Genomic DNA, 21518 nt, shown 5'->3' on the forward strand with positions numbered 1-21518 from the left:
ACTTACCAATTTTCAAATAATTTGATACAATATGATAGATTTTAAAGTTGTTCTACACAGAATTTAGTCTTTGATGATTGAGAAGCTACTATTTGATTGTGTAAAGTGCAAAAAGTAGAGCTCAGGAAAATTATTCTGGTTATTTGACTTTTCCACTGGTTTAGACCATGACTAAAAATAAATTAATGAATTATAAAAAAGCAAAATATGATTGTATGTAGCTAAACCTGACTAGTGAGAAAATGACTCTAAAGATTTACCAGTGTACTCGGAGAAAAAACACCTGTTCTTATCTAATGGTTAAAATGTGTATATATGAATGAGAACTGGAAAGTATCTAGTCTACATTCACAGAGGAGTAAACATGTATGTTAATTACAGCTTGGGAAATCACCAAGGGCAGAATATGATCACATTATCATCTTTAAAAACAGGAAACAAGTTATTTTGAGTAGACTTAAGGTTTATTATAGAATATAAAACTTCAGACGAGGAACACAGTGAAGTTCATTGATATTTTCCACGCCATTTGATTCTTACCCTTCATGGGATGCCAGTTTGCTTTTTTTTTTTTTATTCCCATGTTAGCAATTATTTTTTATATTCAAGTCACAGTACTCAGGATATTACAGCTTTTGATATTTGAATTTAATATCCTTATAGGACAACTGCTGAATCCATTAGTTAGCCATCTGGTTGAGGGGAGCTTGCCTGCTATTTCTTTAGGCTTTCAAATTCTTGAAATGTTTTGTACTTATCATTTGCATTTTAAATGTGTGCATGCATGTTCATGTATATACTGACATCTTGCTGTAATATTTCACTCTTAGAACTGAATGAAATGAAAGAATGACTTCCAAGAAGAGTTAGTGATTGAAATGCCAAAGTGATCTCATTACAAAGTTTTGTCTCCAAGTGTATCAGTTTCTTAGGACTGCTGTAACAAATTGCTACAGACTTGGTGGCTTACACTTCTGGAGGTCAGAGGTTTGAAATCAGTTTCTTCAGACTTAAATCAAGGTATTGGCTGGGCCATGCTCCCCCTGGAGGCTCTAGAAGAGATTCCTTTTTCTTCCCTTTTCTAGTTGCATTCTTTGCATTACTTGGCTGGTGGCCTGTTCCACTCTCTCCAAAGCCAGCACCTTAGTATCTTGCTTCCATCTTCATGTTGCCCTCTGTCTCACTATAGTTAAATCTGCCTCTGCCTCCACCTGATAGGTACCCTGTGGCTACATTTAGGACACTCCCAGGTAACCCAGGATAGACTCTCCATCTCAAGGTTAACTTAATTATATCTGTAACATCCCTTTTGCCATGTAGGATAACATCCACGGGATCCAGGAATTAGAACCTAAGTATTCCCAAGGTCTTCAGTGGTCCTTGGCCTGGCATCTGAGAGATGACCTCTGAGCCCTTGGAGTGTCCTACTTGGCAGTTTTCTTTGTATACCTGAGGTCTCGGGCCACATGAGCTAGTTCATGCTAGCAGTGTGATATATAGTGAACACCTGTTTCTGTATGTCTGAGGCTTTGAGCCATATTATGAGTTTGAGCTCTTGGAGGAGGGGGCTGGAGACTGAGTAGCTAAGGTCAGTCACAGGTGCTGCATACCTACGTGACCGACCCCTAATAACATCCCTGGACATGAAGACTCCAGTGCGATTATCTGGTTGGCAACAATTGGCGCTCAGAAGAGTGTTTCGCTTGAGTACATTAGTGAAAGGCTGGTAGAAAGGCAGAAGCAGAAATACACTTTTTCTTACCCATCATACCCTTAACAATTTTATTTTATCTTTTCACACAGCTCTATGGATTCTCACTTTCTTTTATATGGTCCCTCCAGACTTCATAACACAGAACAGTTCAAGACTAAAAATTTTCGTATCTAAACCATGAATTAAAATGCACCCCCAAGGTAAGAATAAAAGCATTCTTATTAATTTTAAAGAGTATTTAACATATCATAGTTTCAGGGAGTTTTTTCTTTTAAACAGAGTCTTAATAATAGTTACATGTCAGCCTTGGTGTTTTCTCTGTTTTATGCAGTTTCTTAAACGTGCTTTAGAGAGTGAGAAAATTGAAAAATGTTTATCTCTTTAGCCACTTTATTTTCTGAAAATAGGATGACCAACTAAGCAATGAAAAAAAAAAAATCAAAACGTAATCATGCTAAAAAGAAACCTCCAAAACAAATAAAACACTGAAATGACAACAAAAAAATACACAAAAAACCCCAAACAAACCTGTCAACATATTTTGCATTGAAAAAAAAAAAAAGGAAAAAAGGAAAAGAAATAAAAAAGGACAAAGGAGTCTTAGCCAGTAAGAAATTATTCACTTTGTTAGAACAACACTGACCTTACTATCTGGTTTTCTCTTTGTTCCTGACACTGTTTTTAAAGGCAGTGGAAATAGCTTGAGGAGGTCAGGCAGTTCAGTTTTAGCTGGGGTCACAAATTCTTTCCAAAGAGCCATGCTATGTAAGATATGTAATGGTGACGGTAAAAAAAAATTCTCTGCTCTCTCTCTCCTATATATATGTGTGTGTATATATATACACACACATATATGGGAGAAATAGAAAAAAGAGTATAATGAATCCTTCATATATCATTCAGATTTAATAGTTTATTAATATTTATTAATATTTTACTATATTTAGCCCATGTTTTAGATTTATGTAAATTTATTACTCCTAGGTTTGAAGTTTATTTTTTATTGAGGTATAATTTTCTTACAATAAAATTCTTCAATGTTAGGTGAATAATTTTATGAGATTTGACAAATGTATAGTCATATGAAAACCATCAGAATCACGATATAGAACATTCCATCACCCTGAAATGTTCTTATGTCCTTTTGCAGTCAATTCCTTTTCTCTGCCAAAGCCCTGGTAAAGCAATTTTCAACCTTTTTCATCTCATGACACACACAAACTAATTGCTAAGATTCTGCAGTACACCAAAAAAAATATACAATATTTTTTGCCAATTTGACAAAAAAATAGGTGTAATTTTGATTCCTTTATTGTTCTGTTGGCTATTGTCACTTTTGAAAATTTGACAATCTAAAGGAAAGAGGTCAGTGCCCCTGACTCAATAGGCATGTATTTGCATAATTTAAAAATTCTTATGGCTTGAAAATAAGTTGAAATGCTGTGGAAAAACACTGTCCTAGTAACCACTGAGTCAGTTTTTTTGTAGTTTTGTCTAATGTAGAATTTTATATACAGTGGAACCTGTATATGCTTCTCGAACTTAATTCACTGTGGAAGGCTGTTCAAAAATGAAATCATTTTCCCCCATTAGAAATAATGTAAATTGGAACTTCTGGTCAAGATGGCAGCGTAGGTTAACGGGTATCGCGTCCTCCCACAACCACATCAAAGTTAAAACTAAACTACAGAACAACCATCATTCAAAAGAGCCTGAAATCAAGCTGAATGGAAGTCCTACAACTACGGAATTAAAGCAGCAGCCACATCCAGACTGGTAGGAGGGGCGGCGGCGCAACGTGCTGGTCCCACACCCACGTGTGGCGGATAAAAATCAGGAGGACACCTCGGCAGGGAAGGTCCTTCCTGAGGACTGAGGGGTCCCCATCCCACACCAGGTGCCCCACTCAGGGTTCCAGTGCCAGGAAGGGAATCCCCATAACTTCTGGCTGGAAAAACCAGCAGGCACTGAACTCAGGGAAGCTGAAGTGGCTGGAACCCCAGACAGCTCCTTAAAGGACCCGCGCAGAACTTATTGAACTCTCATCCTCTAAGCTTGGAGGGGAGGCAGCTCCAGGGGCACCAGAGACATACAGGGAAGAACTGAGCTATTTGGAACTGGAGCAAGGGCTGGAGAGGGGGCTTTCTCCAGGAGAAACGTGCTGTCAGAGGCCTTGGTTCCTTTGGTGAGCCCTTCCCTGGGGAGGCAGACAGTCGCCATATCTGGGACTCCAGCAACCTGGCTCACACTGGTAGCCCTGCCCTGGTGACTCTGTGAGGCCCCACCCCATCCAACTTTCAGGCTCACCCAAGCTGTTGCCACTTGCTTAACCATAGGATTGGCCTGTCTTGGACCCTGCTTCAAGTTTTTCCTAAATTCTTTCCAACGAGCAGCATCTGGTCTCAGCTAGCCCCATATCACTCGTTAAGTAATACACAGAAACAAACACAGAGAGGCAGCCAAAATGAGGAGACCAAGAAACAGGTCCCAAATGAAAGAACAGAACAAACCCCAAGAAAAGAACTAAGCGAAATGGAGATAAGCAACCTAACAGATGTTCAAAATACTGCTTATAAGGATGCTCAATGAACTCAGTGAGAACCTCAGTGAACTTAGTGAGGGCCTGAAGAGCATAAAAAAGGGCCAGTCAGAAATGATGGATGCACAGTCAGAATTGAAGGAGGCATTAACTGAAATAAAGAATAATTTACACAGATTCAATAGTAGAGTATGTCAATCCAAGAAGCAAACTATCGATTTGAAATATAAGGAAGCAAAAAACGCCTAATCAGAACAGCGAAAAGAAAAAAGAATCCAAAAAAATGATAGTGTAAGGAGCCTCTGGGACAACTTCAAGCATGCCAACATTCTCATCTTGGGGGTGCCAGAAGGAGAAGAGAGAGAACAAGAAATTGAAAACCTGTTTGAAACAATAATGGCAGAAAACTTTCCTAACTTGGTGAAGGAAACAGACATACAATTCTAGGAAGCACAGAGAGTCCCAAACAAGATGAACCCCAAGAGGCCCACATCAAGACACATCATCATCAAAATGCAAAAGGTTCAAGACAAAGAGAGAATCTTAAAAGCAGCAAGAGAAAGGCAGCTAGTTACCTACAAGGAAGTTCCCATTAGGCTGTCAGCTGATTTCTCAAAAGAAACTTTGCAGGCCAGAAGGGAGTGGCAAGAAATATTCAGAGTGATGAAAAGCAAGAACCTACAACCAAGATTACTCTATCCTGCAAAGCTGTCATTTAGAATTGATGGCCATATAAAGACTTTCCCAGACAAGAAAAAGTTAAAGGAGTTCATCACCACCAAACCATTATTATATGAAATGATGAAGAGTCTTTTTGAAGAAAAAGATAAAATATATGAACAAACAAAATGGCAATGAATACATATCTATCAACAATGGAATCTACAAACAAAATGAATAGGTAGAACAGAAACATTCTCATAGATACAGAGAAATTTTGTTGGTTGCCAGATGGGAGGGGGTTTGGAGGAATGGGTGAATAAGGTGAAGGGATTAAGAAGTACAAATTCATTGCTAGACTGACAAACCTCAAAGGGAAAGGGGTTGGGGGGGTGGGAAGAAATATACCAAAGAACTTATATGCATAACCAATGGACACAGACAATAGTGTGGGAAAAGGCCGAAGGGGGGCGGGATTGGGGGGGGAAGGGGTCAATGGGGGAAAAATGAGGAACATCTGTAATACATTCTACATTCAACAATAAAGATTAAAAAAAAAAGAAACAATGTAAATTGAATTAATCCATTTCAGATCCCCAAAATGATTCCCTGTTTTAACCTTTCTTATATACAATACATGTAATGTACTGTTTAATCTATAAATAAATACTTTAAAAACAAAAGGCATAAAATATAAACAAAAATTTATCAAAAAGGAAATAAAATGTATAGTGAAAAGTGAAAATTTAGTAATAATAATAAGCAACAACAAAAAGCAAAAGAACACAAAAATATTCACAGCACAATTTCCTGAGCTGTTAACAGTGGTAAACTGACTCATACTCATGCCTCTGTCCTTTGTTTGTTGCCTGAGAGACCTGTGACTGATCACACTGGTATCCGCGTGAAAGGGTTGTTGGGTTGAGAAGTCAATTGTTTGAGATGGGAGACATTCAAACACTGAGGTTTGACTGTAAATGGAATCACAAGGTAGGTAGTGTTTTGTGTCTTTTCTATGCATAATGCTTCTGAAATCCAACCATGTTATTGAACATACCAGTATTTTTTTTTTCTTGTTATTTCTGATCAGTGTTCCATTGTATGGATATGCTAAACTTTTCCATTCTGTAGCTGATGAACATTTTGGTTGTGTCCAGTTTTTGGTCAACGATCTAGAAATGGACTCTTGGGCCATATGTTAAGTGTTTAGTTAATTTTATAGAAAATGGCAAAATTCTTCCAAAGTGGCTGTACCATTTGCATTCCCACTGGTTGTGAATGAGAGTACCAGTTTCCCACATCCTCACTCATACTTTTATGTTATGTCAGTCTTTTTCATTTTAGCCATTCTGGTGAGTGTGTAGTAGTATCTTAATTTGCATCACATACTTATTTGATATTTGTCTATCTTTCGTGAAGCATCTGTCTAAATCTTTGCACATTTAAAAAAATGAATTGTTTTTCTTATTATTGAGTTTTAAGGTTTTTTTTTAGATAATTCTGGAGACATATCCTTTATTGGATATGTAGTTTATAAAATTTTTTCCCAGTTTCTGGCTTCTGTTTTCATTTTCTTCACTGAGAATTTTGACGAGCAGACATTTTAAATTTTGATTGATTCCAAATTATCAATTTACTTTTATTAAAGTCTGATGCTTTCTGATAGTAAAAAAATTTTGGCTAAGCCACAATCAGCAAGATTTTTCTCCTATGTATTTTTAAAGAAGTTTTATAGTTTTCCATTTCAAGTTATGTATATTATATTAGGTGAAGATCCAAAATATTTTTAAATTTGCATATAATTATCAAATTGTTCTAGCAATGTTTTTTGAAGAAACTATTATTTCCCCATAAAATTATTTTGGTATCTTTGTCAAAATCAATTCACTACTTATGTGTGTGACTATTATGGACTCTCTATTCTGTCTCATTGATCTCTACAAATGTCCTTGATGCCAATACTACAACTGTTATGATTAATGTAGTCCTAGTGAGTCTTAAAATAATGTAGTCCTCAATGTTGTTTTTTCTTTTAAAATTCCTTGGCTACTCTAAGTCCTTTGCATTTTCATATTAATTTTTAGAATCAGTTTGTCAACTTCTACAAAAAATTCAGATGGAATTTTGATTGGTATTGTGTTAATCAATTTGGAGAGATTTGACATTTTAATAATATTTAGTCTTGAGATTCATGAGCAGGGTATTTCTCTGCACCTATTTAGGGTTTTCTTAATCCTCTCTGCAATGTTTTGTAATGTTCAGTGGACAGGTATAGTACATAATTGTTAAATTTGTACGTAACTATTTCATAATCTTTGATACATTGTAAATCATACTATTTTTACTTCAATTTCCAATGTTTTATTGCAAGAATATAGAAACACAATTAATGTTTGTATATTATATGTTGTGATATAAATGCACTTATTAGTTCTAGCAGGAGATTACTTAGGACTCTTTTACATATATAATTATATAATCTGTGAACAAAGAATTTAATTTCTTTAATAGATATAAACTTTCAAGTCATGTACTTTTTCTTGAGAGAGCCTTGATAATTTGTTATTTTCAAGAAATATACCCATCTAATCTATTTATAAATGTGTTTATTTATACCCATATATATATTTATACCCATATCTGAAGTGATATTTACCCTCTTTGTGGGTAATTTGTATCTTCTCTTTTCTATTGATCATTTCAGCTAAAAATTTATCATTATTGATCTTTAAAAATAACCAGTATTGCTTTCATTGATGTTTATTGCTTTTTCTGTACTCATTGCATTGATTTATGCTCTTATCTTTATTTTTTTTCTTCTATTTGCTTATATATATATATATATATATATGCTTAATTTCTTTGTGTTACAGATGTTTCTACCTTTTCTCCTCATTGACACCTTCCTCCTGATCCTACCCCCCGACCCCAGCATTGTTACCTATGTCCATTGGTTACATATACGTGCATATAAGTTCTTTGGTTTATCTCTTCCCTCCCTGCCATCCCCCTCTTCTGAGGTTTGTCAGTCTGTACCCTACTACTATGTCTCTGGGTCTGTTTTGTTCATCAGCTTATTTTGTTCATTATATTCCAGAAATAAGTGAGATCATGTGATATTTGTCTTTTTTTCCCCATTTATTTATTTATTTTTTATTAATTAATTTTTGTTACAGATGTTTCTCCTTTTGCCCCCACTGATTCCCCCCTCCCCCTCCCTCCCTGCCTTGTCCCCAGCTTTGTTGTTCATGTCCATTGTTCATGCATACATGCATATAAGTTCTGTGGTTTATCTCTCCCCCACCACACCCTCTTCTGGGGATTGTCAGTCTGTACCCCACTTCAACGTCTCTAGGACTACCCCATTCCTCAGACTGTTATGTGCATTACATTCCACAAATAAGTGAGATCATATGATACTTGTCTTTCTCTGTTTGGCTTGTTTCACTTAGGATGATACTTTCCAGGTCCGTCCATGTAGTCTCAAAGGATAAAAATCTTTCTTTCTTACAGCTGCGTAGTACTCCATTGTGTATATGTACCACTGCTTTTCTATCCATTCGTCTACTGATGGACACTTGGCTGTTTCCGGATCTTAGCTATTGTAAATAGTGCTGCTACAAACATGGGGGTACATATTCTTTCTGATGGGTGTTTCAGGCTTCTTAGGGTATGTTCCTAGAAGTGGGATCACTGGGTCAAATGGAAATTCAATTTTTAATATTTTGAGGTAACATCATATTGTTTTCCAGAGTGGTTGCACCAGTCTGCATTCCCACCAGCAGTGTACTAGAGTCCCCTTTTCTCCACACCCTCACCAACACTTGTTGTTTGATGATTTGTTGATGGCGGCCATTCTGACAGGTGTGAGGTGATACCTCATTGTTGTTTTAATTTGCATCTCTCTGATGATTAGTGATGTTGAGCATTTCTTCATATGTCTCTTAGCCATTTGTATGTCCTGTTTGGAGAGCTGTCTATTGAGCTCCTCTGCCCATTTTTAATTGGGTTCTTTGTCTTCCTTTTGTTGAGTTGTATGAGCACTCTATATATATTGGAAATTAACCCCTTATCTGATATATCATTGGCAATTATGCTCTCCCATACAGTGGGTAGCCTTTCCGTTTTGATGATTGTATCTTTTGCTGTGCAGAAGATTTTTAGTTTGATGTAGTCCCATGTGTTCATTTTCTCCTTTCTTTCTCTTGCTTTAGGTGATGTATCAGTGAAAATTCTGCTGCGTATGATGTCTGAAATTTTGTTGCCTACAGTCTCTTCTAGGATTTTTATGGATTCATGAGTCACATTTATGTCTTTTATCCATTTTGACTTTATTCTTGTGTAGGGTGTAAGTTGATGGTCTAGTTTCATTTTTTTTTGCATGTAGCTGTCCAATTTACCCAGCACCATTTATTAAAGAGGCTGTCCTTACTCCACTGTATGCTCTTGCCACCTTTGTCAAATATTAATTGAGCATATTGCCTTGGGTCCATTTCTGGGTTCTCTGTTCTGTTCCACTGGTTTATCTGCCTGTTCTTGTGCCAATACCAGGCTGTTTTCATTACAGTGGCTTTGTAGTATAAACTGAACTCTGGTAATGTGATCCCTCCAACTTTGTTCTTGTTTTTCAAGATTGCTGTGGCTATTTGGGGTCTTTTTTGTTCCATATGAACTTTTGAAGTACTTGTTCTAATTCTGTGAAGTATGCCGTTGGTATTTTGATGGGGATTGCATTGAATCTATAGATTGCTTTGGGTAATGTGGATGTTTTAATGATGTTCATTCTTCCAATCCATGAACAGAGTATGTGCTTCCACTTTTTTATATCTTCCTCTATTTCGTTTTTCAATGACCTGTAGTTTTCTGTGAATAGGTCCTTTATTTCTTTGGTTAAATTTATTCCTAGGTATCTTAATTTTTTTGCCGCAATGGTAAATGGGATTGTTTTCTTAGTTTCTCTTTCTGTGAGTTCATCATTGGTGTATAAGAATGCCGTCAATTTCTTGACGTTAATTTTGTATCCTGCTACTTTTCCAAATTCATTTATTAAGTCTAGTAAATTTTTGATGGAGTCTTTGGGGTGTTCAACGTATAGTATCATGTCATCTGCAAATAATGATAGTTTCACTTCCTCCTTTCCAATTTGGATTCCTTTTATTTTTCTTCCTGTCTGATTGCTGTGGTTAAGACTTCCAATACTATGTTACATAAGAGTGGTGAAAGTGGGCATCCTTTCTTGTTCCTGTTCTTAAGGGAAATGCTTTTAGTTTTTGCCCATTGAGTATGATGTTGGCTGTAGGTCTTTCATATATGGCCTGTATTATGTCCAGATTTGATCCCTCTACTCCCTGATTGCTGAGCGTTTTTATCAGAAATGGATGCTGGATTTTGTTGAAGGCTTTTTTTGGCATCTATTGATATGATCATGTGGTTTTTATTCTTCATTTTGTTTATGTGGTGTATCACATTTATTGATTTGTGAATATTGTACCAGCCTTGCATTCCTGGGATGAACCCCACTTGGTCATGGTGGATAATTGTTTTGATGTATTGCTGGATCCGATTTGCTTGTATTCTGTTCAGGATTATGATATCTATGTTCATCAGGGATATTGGCCTGTAGTTTTCTTTCTTTGTATTCTTTTTCTGGTTTTGAAATTAGAATTATACTGGCTTCATAAAACGAGTTTGGAAGTCTTTCTTCTTCTTGAATTTTTTGAAATAATTTGAGGAGAATGGGTGTTAGTTCTTCTTTGAATGTTCAGTAAAACTCTCCCGTGAAGCCATCCAGGCCTGGTCTTTTGTTTGCTGGGAGAGTCTTGATTACATCTTTAATCTCTTCTGTTGTTATTGGTCTGTTCAAATTTTCTCTCTTTCTGGTCCAGTTTTGGGAGACTATGTGTTTCTGGAAATTAGTCCATTTCGCTTAGATTGTCGAATTTGTTGCCATATAATTGTTCATCGATCTTTTGCATTTCTGTGGTGTTGGTTGTTACTTCTCCTCTTTCGTTTCTGATTTTCTGTATTTGGTTCTCTCTCTTTGTTTCTTGGTGAGTGTAGGTAAGTGTCCATCAATCTTGTTTATCTTTCTGAAAAACCAGCTCTTTGTTTCATTGATCCTTTGAATTTTTTTTTTTTTTTGGATGCTATGTCATTTATTTCTGCTCTGATCTTTACTATTTCCTTCCTTTTACTTGCTCTGGGGTTTTCTTTTTGTTGGCTCTCTAGTTCTTTAAGTTGTGAGGTTAGATAGTCTATTAGAAATTTTTCTTGCTCCTTGAGGTAGGCCTGTAGTGCTATGAACTTCCCTCTGAGAACTGCTTTCACTGCATCACATAGATTTTGTGTTGTTGTGTCTTCATTTTCATTGGTTTCCAAGAAGTTTTTAATTTCTTCCTTCATATCCATGATAACCCATTAATTGTTCAATAACATGCTATTTTGCCTCCATGTTTTCAAATGTCTTTGCATGTTCTTGTTGCAATTGATTTCTAGTTCCATGCCATTGTGATCTGAGAAGATGCTTGATATGATTTCAGTCTTCTTGAACTTTAGAGACTTAGTTTGTGTCCTAACATGTGGTCTATCTTTGAGAATGTCCCATGTGCACTTGAGAAGAATGTGAATTCTGTAATTTTGGGGTGTAATTCTCTGTAGATATTTATTAAATCCATTTGGTCTAGTGCTTCAGTTGAGTCCTTGTTTCCTTGCTAATTTTTTGTCTAGAGGATCTATCCAGTGATGTTAGCAGGGTGTTGACATCAGTCCCCTGCTATGATTGTATTGCTATCGATTTCGCCTTTGAAGTCCTCCAGAAGATTTTTAATATATTTTGGTGCTCCTATATTGGGTGCATATATGTTAAACAAGGTTATATCTTCCTGTTGAATAGATGCTTTCAATATTACGTAGTAGCCTTCTTTGTCTCTAGTTATGGCCTTCATTTTGAAATCTATTTTATCAGATATGAGTATTGCTACCACAGCTTTTTTTTTTTTTTTTTTTTTCCGTTTGCTTAGAAGATTTTTTTCCATCCGTTCACTTTCAACCCATGTGAGTCTTTTGTTGTAAGGTGGATCTCTTGTAAACAACATACTGATGAGTCATGCTTTCTTATCCAATCAGCTACTCTGTGTCTTTTTATGGGATCATTCAATCCATTGAAATTTAAGGTGATTATTGATATGTACTTATTTATTGCCATTTTTGTTTCATGTGGTTATATTTTTCTTCTTATTTCTCCTGCTAATTACAGCAGTCCTTTGAACATTTCTTGTAGTGCTGGTTTGGAGCTAATGTATTCTCTTAGCCTTTTTTTTTTTTTGTCTGAGAAGCTCTTTATTTGACCTTCTAGTTTGAATGATAGCCTTGCTGAGTAGAGTAGTCTTGGATTCAGATCCTCATTTTTCATGACCTTGATTGACTCATGCCATTCCCTTCTGGCCTGTATTTTTTCTGTTGAGAAGTCAGCTGAGAGCCTTATGGGGTTTCCTTTGTAGGTAACATGTTGCTTGTCTCTTGCTGCTTTTAGGATTCTCTCTTTGTCTTGAATTTTTGGCTGTTTGATTACTATGTGTCTCGGTGTGGGCCTCTTTGGGTTCTTCTTACTTGGGGCTCTCTGTGCTTCTTGAACTTGAATGCCTTCTTCCTTCACCAAATTAGGAAAGTTTCCTGTCACTATTTCTTCAAATATATTTTCTAACCCTTGCTCATTTTCTTCTTCTTCTTCTGGGACTCCTATGATGCAAATGTTATTACGTTTCCAGTTTTTCCATAGTTCTCTTAAGCTGTTTTCCTGTTTTTTAACTATTTTTTCCTTTTGGTTTTCTGGTTGGTTGATTTTTTTCTACCCTATCTTCTAATTCACTGATTCAGTCCTCAGCTTCCTTTACTCTGCTATTTAGACTTTCCAATGTGTTTTTTATTTCTGATATGTCATTCTTCATTTCTTCTTGGTGGATTTTAATTTCCAGCTGGTTGATTTTCAACATTTCTATGTCTTTACCGATGGTGCTCATGTCCTTACACATGCTGTTGATCTTCCTCAAGATCATGGCTCTTAATTCTAGTTCTGTTAACTTGCTTAACTGTACCTTATTTATCTCATCTTCGGTAGAGGTCTCTTGTTCTTTAATTTGGCTTTTGTTTCTGTTTTTCATCTTTTTGGCTATCACAGTAGGCTTTGGAGCCTGCCAAATTTTTCCTGTAGGTATTGGTGTTCTGCTGTTTGTGGTTCCCTCTCCTGGGTATGGATGAGGCAGGGAGGACCCACTTTAAGCACCACTGTCAAGTTTTACTTTTCTGGTTAGAGAGTTGCTAGCCCAGGGAATGGTAGTTATCCTCTAGCTTTTTTGCCTGGAGGCTATTAGCAGTGGTCACCTGAAGAACCTTGGTTTCTGAGTTGGCTGAAAAACTCCCTCAGGTGCTCAGTATAAGAGGATTTCCTGAGGGTGGGGGAGATGCTGGTTGGTAATGGGCCTCCATTAGCATTTCAATGGCCACAGAGTGGGGTTGAATCTCCGAGGGAGGGGCCACTGCCTCTCCCCAGGGTCCTGGGAAGGAGTAAAATGACCACAGTCCTGAGTGGCTGCACTCAGCAAAAGCTCTGAACACCCTCCAAATACCGAGTGTCCCCACACAGTTCCAGTCCTGTCTGCCCTCCCTCTGCTGGAGCCCAAGGTGAGTAGCTGCTGCCAATTTAGCTTCTGTCCAGACTCTGCTTGGTGGAGCCACCTGGGACTTTAACCCAAGGGTGCTGCTCCCAGCTAAAGGCTGCCGCAGCTGTGGCAGTTCCCAGGCAAGGGTATAGCACCCAGCTGAGGTTGTAGGACCCAGCCGAGGCCGCAGGTCCCAGCCGAGGCTGCAGCAGGTCCCAGCCCAGGCCGCTGCGGACCATGGGCTCCTGGCCCCGTTTCGTGTCCTTGCGAGCCTACCAGGATTGAGTCAGTGTCCCTGGTTATGTGGTCCTCCAAGCTGCCTTTCACTTGCCCCTTCCTGATGATCTGTCTTTATTTTTGTTGTAATTCCAGTTTGGTCCTGGGAGGTGGTCTGTGTAGCTTCCATTCACTCCGCCGCCATTTTTTTCCTCTTATGTGTAATTCATTAATCAGTTTCAACTTTATTGGTTGTTTTAAAGAATTTCTCTTTATTTTTGACTTTTAGCATTTGACTATAATGTATCTAGGGGTGATTCTCTCTTTGTTTATTCTGATTGGGATTCACTGAAATGTTAGCATCTATAAATTATTTCCAACAAATTTCAAATTTGAATAGTTTTCAGACATAAAATCATCCCCCTTCTCCCTGTTCCCTTTCTCCTTTGGGCATTCCCATCACACCTGTTTGTAACGCTTCATATTGTTCCCAGAGTTTTCTGAGACATTATTACTTTTTTACTCTGTATTTTCTTTCTTTCTTTTTATCTAGAGCAATTTTTATGTATCTGTCTTCAAGTACAGTGATTATTTTTATCTCATTTTCTGTCTGCTTTTTAGCTCTATAATATCATTTTGACAAAATAGTTTCTGCTTTTCTGTTGAGGTTGCCCATTAATTATGCTAACAAATTTTCTTTTAATTCTTCCAATATATTTTCTTTTACTTCTTTAAACATATTTATAACTTCTTTTATGTCTTTATCTGCTAAATTCAACATCTGGCCCAAATTAGTGTAAGTTTCTGTGAACTGTTTTTTTTCCCCCTGAATATAGGTCACAATTTTCTTTGTTTGCATGTCTAGTTATTTTTTACTAGGAACTAGACATTGTAGACAATATAATGTAGTGAACCCTGGGTTCTGTGATATTCTCTTGTATATTGTTTATTTATTGATTTTTATTTTTAATTTTAGTAAAAGATTAACATGCCTGGATTCAAACTGTAGACTCTACTCTGTCTTTTTAAAAAACAGCTGCTATTGGATTTTAACATGTCAAAATGCAGCTTTTTAACCTGTTCCTTATAGTTATCCAGAGAGCTGCAAAATTTGTCAGTCATCAAAATCTTGGCACAGGTGTAGCACAACTTGTCTGTGGTATTCTTGTTTCTCTGATTCCTTCTGTCTATGTATCCTCTTTCTAATTTCTATCTACTTAAGGCTCTATACTCTGATTCTTCCAGCCTATGCAGATTTAGCTTTATTCAGCTGAGTTGCTTATGATTGAGAAATGCCCTCAGTTTAGAAAAGTATTACATTCAGGGTTATGGATCTGTTTAAATTAAAAAAATAAAATTTTCTGTAGGTGCTGCCTGCTTTTTCCACCAGGGCTTTATACATAATTTCGTTGCCAGTCTGAGATTTGTACATTTTTTTGCTCTAAATCTGGTCTCATTCCTTCAGAGGCTCTATGGTTGCTGAGATTTCCCCTTTAAATTTCCATTACTTTCCAAGCTTGAAATCAGTTTCTAGCACTGTTAGCTAATAAGGCTATTATTCTTCCCACTGTAGCTCAGCAGCCGTAGATGTGGAGGTTAGGTAGAGCCATAGGCAGAATAGCCATAAACTCAAAATTCTTAACTTTTCCAATTGCAGTATTTAAAAACTAAACTTTCCTCTTGCTTTTGCTTGTGTTTGAATAATTTCTAAGATCTTTCAATCATCCTAATTTAAACTTTACTCTGTATTTTATAGTTGCTGTCTGTGAGGATCTTCTTATCATTTTATTTCTTCATCATTACTGGAAATTAAACCACACCTTTATAAACATATTTTATTTATTTATTTGTTTTTTCTTTTATATTTTTTAATTTATGTACTTAAAAAAATGTACCTTTAATGTTGAAAGTATTACAGATGTTTCTCTTTTTCCCACCATTGACACCCTTCTCCCCTCTCCCACCCCACCTGCCTTCACTACACTGTTGTCTGTGTTCATTGGTTATGCATATAAGTTCTTCAGTTTACCTGTCCCTGCCCCCTATTCGCCTTCTCTCTGAAGTTTATCAGTCAGTTCCCTACATCCATGTCTCTGGATCTATTTTGTTCATTAGTTTAATTTGTTCATTAGATTCCACAAATAAGGAAATAATGTGATACTTGTTTTTCTCTGGCTTATTTTGCTTATCATAATACTTTCCAGGTACCTCTATGTTGTCTCAAAGTGTAAAAGGTCTTCTTTTTTTAACAGTTGCATAGTATTCCACTGTGTAACTGTACCACAGCTTTTTACCCACTCATCGACTGATGAACACTTGGGCTGTTTCCAGATCTTAGCTATTGTAAATAGTGCTGCTATGACCATAGGGGTGCATATATTCTTTCTGATTTGTGTTTCAGGCTTCTTAGGATATATTCTGAAATGTGGGCTCACTGGGTCAAGTGGCAGTTCCATTTCTAATTTTTTGAGGGAACACCATGTTGTTTTCTGTAGTGGCTGCGCCAGTCTGCATTCCCACCAGCAGTGTGCTAGAGTACCCTTTTCTCCATATCCTCACCAGCACTATTTATTTGATGATTTGTTGATGGTAGCTATTCTGGAAGGTGTGAGGTGATACCTCATAGTTCTTTTAATTTGCATCTCTCTAATGATTAGTGATGATGAACATTTTTCATATGTCTCTTGGCTATTTGTATGTCCTTTTTGGAGAAGTGTCTATTAAGGTCCTCTGCCCATTTTTTAGTTGGATTATTTGTTTTTCTTTTGTTAAATTGTATGAATACTTTACATATTTTAGAAATTAACCCCTTATCCAATGTATCATTGACAAATATGTTCTCCCAGAGAGTGGGTTTCTTTTGCATTTTGTGCTGGTTTCTTTTGCTGTGTAGAAGCTTTTTAGTTTGATGAAGTCCCATATATTATTATTTTTTTCCTTTGTTTCTCTTGTCCTTGACAATGTATCAGTGAAAATTCCATTACATGTGATGTCTGAGATTTTTCTGCCTACATTTTCTTCTAGAATTTTTATGGGTTCATGAGTTGATTTTAAGTCTTTTATCCATTCTGAATTTATTATTGTGTATGGTGTAAGTTGGTGGTCTAGAAAGCATTTCCCTAAGGGAACAAGTCCTGGCTGGTTTGGCTCAACAGTTAGAGTGTCAGTCCATAGACCAAAGAGTCTTGGGTTCAATTCCAGTCAAGGGTACATATCTTGGTTGTGATTTTGTCCCTGGCCCTGGTTGGGGTCATGTGGGAAGCAGCCAATTGATGCGTCTCTCTCACATTGATGATTCTTTCTCTTTCTCCCTCCCATTCTATCTGAAGATAAATGGAAAAATATCCTTGGGTGAGGATTAAAAAAAAAAAGATGAACAAGAACAACACAGGGATGTCTGCTTTCACTACTCTTATTCAACATAGTACTGAAACTCTTAGCCTCAGTGATCAGACAAGAAGAAAAACTTGGAAAGGAAGAAATAAAACTGTCATTATTCACAGATGACATGATATTGTATATAGAAAACCCTGAAGACTCCACCTAAAACCTGCTAGATTTAATAAATGCATTCAGTAAAGTAGCAGGATACAAAATTAACATCCAGAAATCAATGGCATTTTTACATACCAATAATGAACATTCAGAAAGAGAAACTAAAAAACAGTTACATTTACCATCGCAACAAAAAAATTAAGATACCTAAGAAAAAACTTAACCAAGGAGTTAAAAGACCTGTTCTCAGAAAACTACAGGACATTGAAAAAAGAAATAGAGGAAGATATAAAAAAGTGAAAGCATATACCCTGTCCATAGATTGGAAGAATCAACATCATTAAAATGTCCATACTACCCAAAGTAATCTATAGATTCAATGCAACCCCTACTAAAATACTAATGTCATATTTCACAGATCTAGAACAAATACTGCAAAAATTTATATGGAACCTAAAAAGACCCCAAATAGCTACAGCAATCTTGAAAAAGAAGAACAAAGTGGGAAGGATCACATTACCAGATATCAGATTATAATATAAAGCCATTGTAATCAAAACAGACTGGTACTGGCACAAGAACAGGCTTATAGATCAGTGGAACAGAACAGATAACCCAGAAATCAATCCAAGACATTATGATCAATTAATATTTGACAAAGGAAGCAAAAGCATACAATGGAGTAAAGATAGTCTTTTCAATAAATGGTGTTTGGAAAATTGGATGGGTACACGCAAAAAAATATAAAAATACTTTTTTATTTATCCTCACCTGAGGGCATTTTTGCATTGATCTTCAGCTAGAGCAGGAGGGAGAGAGGGAGGAAGAGAGAGAGAGAAACATACATGACCCCAACGGGGGCCAGGGACAAACTGCAACCGAGGTATGTGCCCTTAGTGGGAACCAAACCTGGATTTCTGTGGTCCATGGGTTGATGGTCTAACCGCTGAGCCAAACTGGCCAGGGCTATAAAAATATTTTAAATAAGTTATAGACATCATGCTATTTCACATCTAAATATTTCATTTACAGCCTGCAAAAAATAAGAAAATTTCCCAAAGCAGTCACCATATCATTATCATATTGAACAAAATTAACAAATCCTTACTACCTGGTTCACATTCAGATTTCCCCAGTCGCCCCCAAAAAGTTGTTTACAGTTGTTTCTTGAATCAGAATGCACAAAGGTCCACAGACTCTTGTTATATCTTCTACGCCTATTTTATTTGAAATTTTCTTCTTCTTAGTTCTTTTTTCAATGACATTGAGTAATGAAAAACAACAAAACAAAACAGGTTAGTTTTTCTTTTGGAGTGTCTCATATTCTGACACATAAGGATTTCCCTTATGTTGTTTAACTCGTTCTTCTATCTCTTATATTTCCTATAAACTTGCAGCTAGAACTAAAGACTTGATTAGAATAAACTTAAACATTTTTGGCAAAATTTATCCCGGGTGATGCTATATACTTCACGATTCATATTATTACAATACACATAGTGTCTGATTACGCTGCTGTTAACATGGATCAGTGGGTTCAGATGGTCTTCAGTCTCCTTCCAGATTCTTTCTTTAGGAGATCACTTGATTAACCAACTTGGGAATCACTATGTATTAGAATATATTTATGTTAGAATCATATTTCTACCCTCCAACTCTTAATTTATGTCATTGCTTAAATGAGAAACGCTCCTTCAATTTTTTCCTGCTCTGACTGAATCTACAGAATTAAAATACATTTGAATTAAAATTTTAGTTTAATTTAAGGTGTATATCTGTATACTGCCAATTATCTTTGGCTATCTACATATCCATCTTTTCTGTAGTTCTGCTTTGTAAGTCTCTGGCTTCTAAAAACACAGTCATTGTCATGCTGATAATGTAAAATTTATTGGTTTATTTGATTAGTATAGATAGCTACAGTAAAAAAATTCAAAACAATTAAAAATAACCATTTAGGACTAGAGTTACTGATTTTGATTCTGTTGACCTAGTATTCATTGTATTCAATTCTTGAATCACAGAAAATGTTCTTTTTTCTATTATGCAGCTCAAGTCAGCTCCTATGTATTAGATTATATCAACCTGATTAAATTTTCTTTTATGTGTCTCAACTGGCAGTCATTTTCATGGGTAAAATAATGACCTTTGAATTATCTTCTTATTTGATTAGGACATGCTGTATTCTTTTAACCTCTTTCTCTCTCTTTTCTAAATCAAGATTTAGTCATGTTAATTAGAACTGCTAGACCCTACAGCCAAATTTTAAATCAAGCCAATGGTCTCATTTTTTGAAATAGCAGTGGACATTTGTATTGGGAAATCTTCCTTTATTACCATTCACTATGGTGGAAGGAAGCAGAGCAATTACTATTGCAGAGTAATTTTAATACTGTTTTATTAACATGGTCTTTCTTCTTGGGATGGAGTTCTGGGATTCATGAGGATGTCCATTTTCTGTGAAATACTATCCTATTTAAATAGATTAATTCACAATCTATAGTTATAAAAACATAAAAGAATAAATATGAACTAAAATCTGAATAGAGAATAAAATGTAAGAATCAATTAACTTGTATCTTTTAAAAATTATTATACATACTGTTACTTTTAATAATTAGATACACTTTTCTATTTTTTACCTGAGCTATTGTTCTTTTTTATGTCAAGTACTTGACATGTTAGAGTAGAAAAGAGGAATTAAAACTTGATTAATGGTCTCACACAATTTAGAATTTTAATCATTCAAATAATGTAAACTGTACAGATGGATGCTGGTTTTTAAGTAGTGGATGGCTCCTGTAGCCGACTTTATTTGGTTTTAAATTATAGTTCACTTTTTCTACCCAGTCGGTTTCCCAACCTAATGGTATTGTGGACATTTTAGAGAACTTACATAAAAGGACATTTTTATGTAATGCTTTCTGTGTAAAAGGGCCATGGAAACATAAACTTTTCTTATAATTCTTCTTTCTTTTAATAGCAACTATTATTCCTCCCAAAGGGAAGTGAAAATTAAATCACAAAGAAATGAAAGAATTGTCTTTTAAAACCAGGTAGTGTTTAATTCAATTGAATATACATGTTAGTCTTCAGAACCAAGTAGTCCTTTATTTTTCCAGATCAGAGGATTTGTTATGTTGGTTTCTGAGTGTATTGTGCATGCATTTATATGTCTCTATTTTTATATATATGAAATAAATTTGCTCCATGGCATTTCAGGCATTTTTTTTTGAAGCCACATTTACTTAATATTTTGATTTTCAGATAAAGTTTGGTTCAGGCTCCATTTAACTATAATGTTTTTATTTAATTAATTAACTTATTTAAAAATATGTTTTATTGATTTTTTTAGAGAGAGGAAGGGAGAGAGAGAGAGAGAAATATCCATGTGAGAGAGAAACATCGATTGGCTGCCTCCTGCACAGCCCCCCCTGGGGATTGAGCCCACAACCCAGGCAAGTGCCCTGACTGGAATTGAACTGGGACCTCTCAGTCCATGGGACAATGCTCAATCCATTGAGGCACACGAGCTGGGCTAAATATAATATTTTTAATTCTAAGAATTATATTTTTCTCCCCAGCCTCTGTGTCCCACACATTAGAAGGAGGTAGGTCTCACTTGCAGTCTGAGAGTCCCACTTAAATACTTTCCTGGCTACCTGTGGGGGAGCAGGATGCGGGCTCGAGCGGTGGCTCTTAGGATTATGTCAATTCCACCATGTCCTGCTGTCCACCACCACAGGGGCATCTGGACTTGTTTTCCTTCCTCCGCCTAGGAAGCCTGGCTGTCAGGAAACCATTGTTTGTTGGACCAGGAGCTCTTTCCCAGAGTCCTCTTGTATTTTCAAGGTCCCTAAAGTATGCTTTTAGATGTCACATCACCTGTGGTGGATGATTTTCACGGGTATGATGATACTGTGATGTATAATAAAAAACATCTATTTGGTCACTATTCCCATTTCTGGGACGGAGCTCCTAATACCCTTGGAATAATCTAAGTGATGAGAACATCACATAGAATCACTTAGATCTTTTATTATGTTAATGAGTCCATTTTGACTGGCCCTGAGGATGGGGGCTGGTTGCTGCGAGAGCCAACCAGGTGATTGGAGGGTCAAACATTCAGTGGCACCAAACTCTGTGGAGGGATAGGTATTGAGACCATTTACCAATGGTCAGTGATTTAATCTATCATCTCTACATAATAAAACCCCTATAAAACTCCAGAAGGACG

The sequence above is a fragment of the Molossus molossus genome, unplaced genomic scaffold (genome assembly GCF_014108415.1).
Source record: "Molossus molossus isolate mMolMol1 unplaced genomic scaffold, mMolMol1.p scaffold_m16_p_16, whole genome shotgun sequence".
In the NCBI taxonomy this organism is placed as follows: Eukaryota; Metazoa; Chordata; class Mammalia; order Chiroptera; family Molossidae; genus Molossus; species Molossus molossus.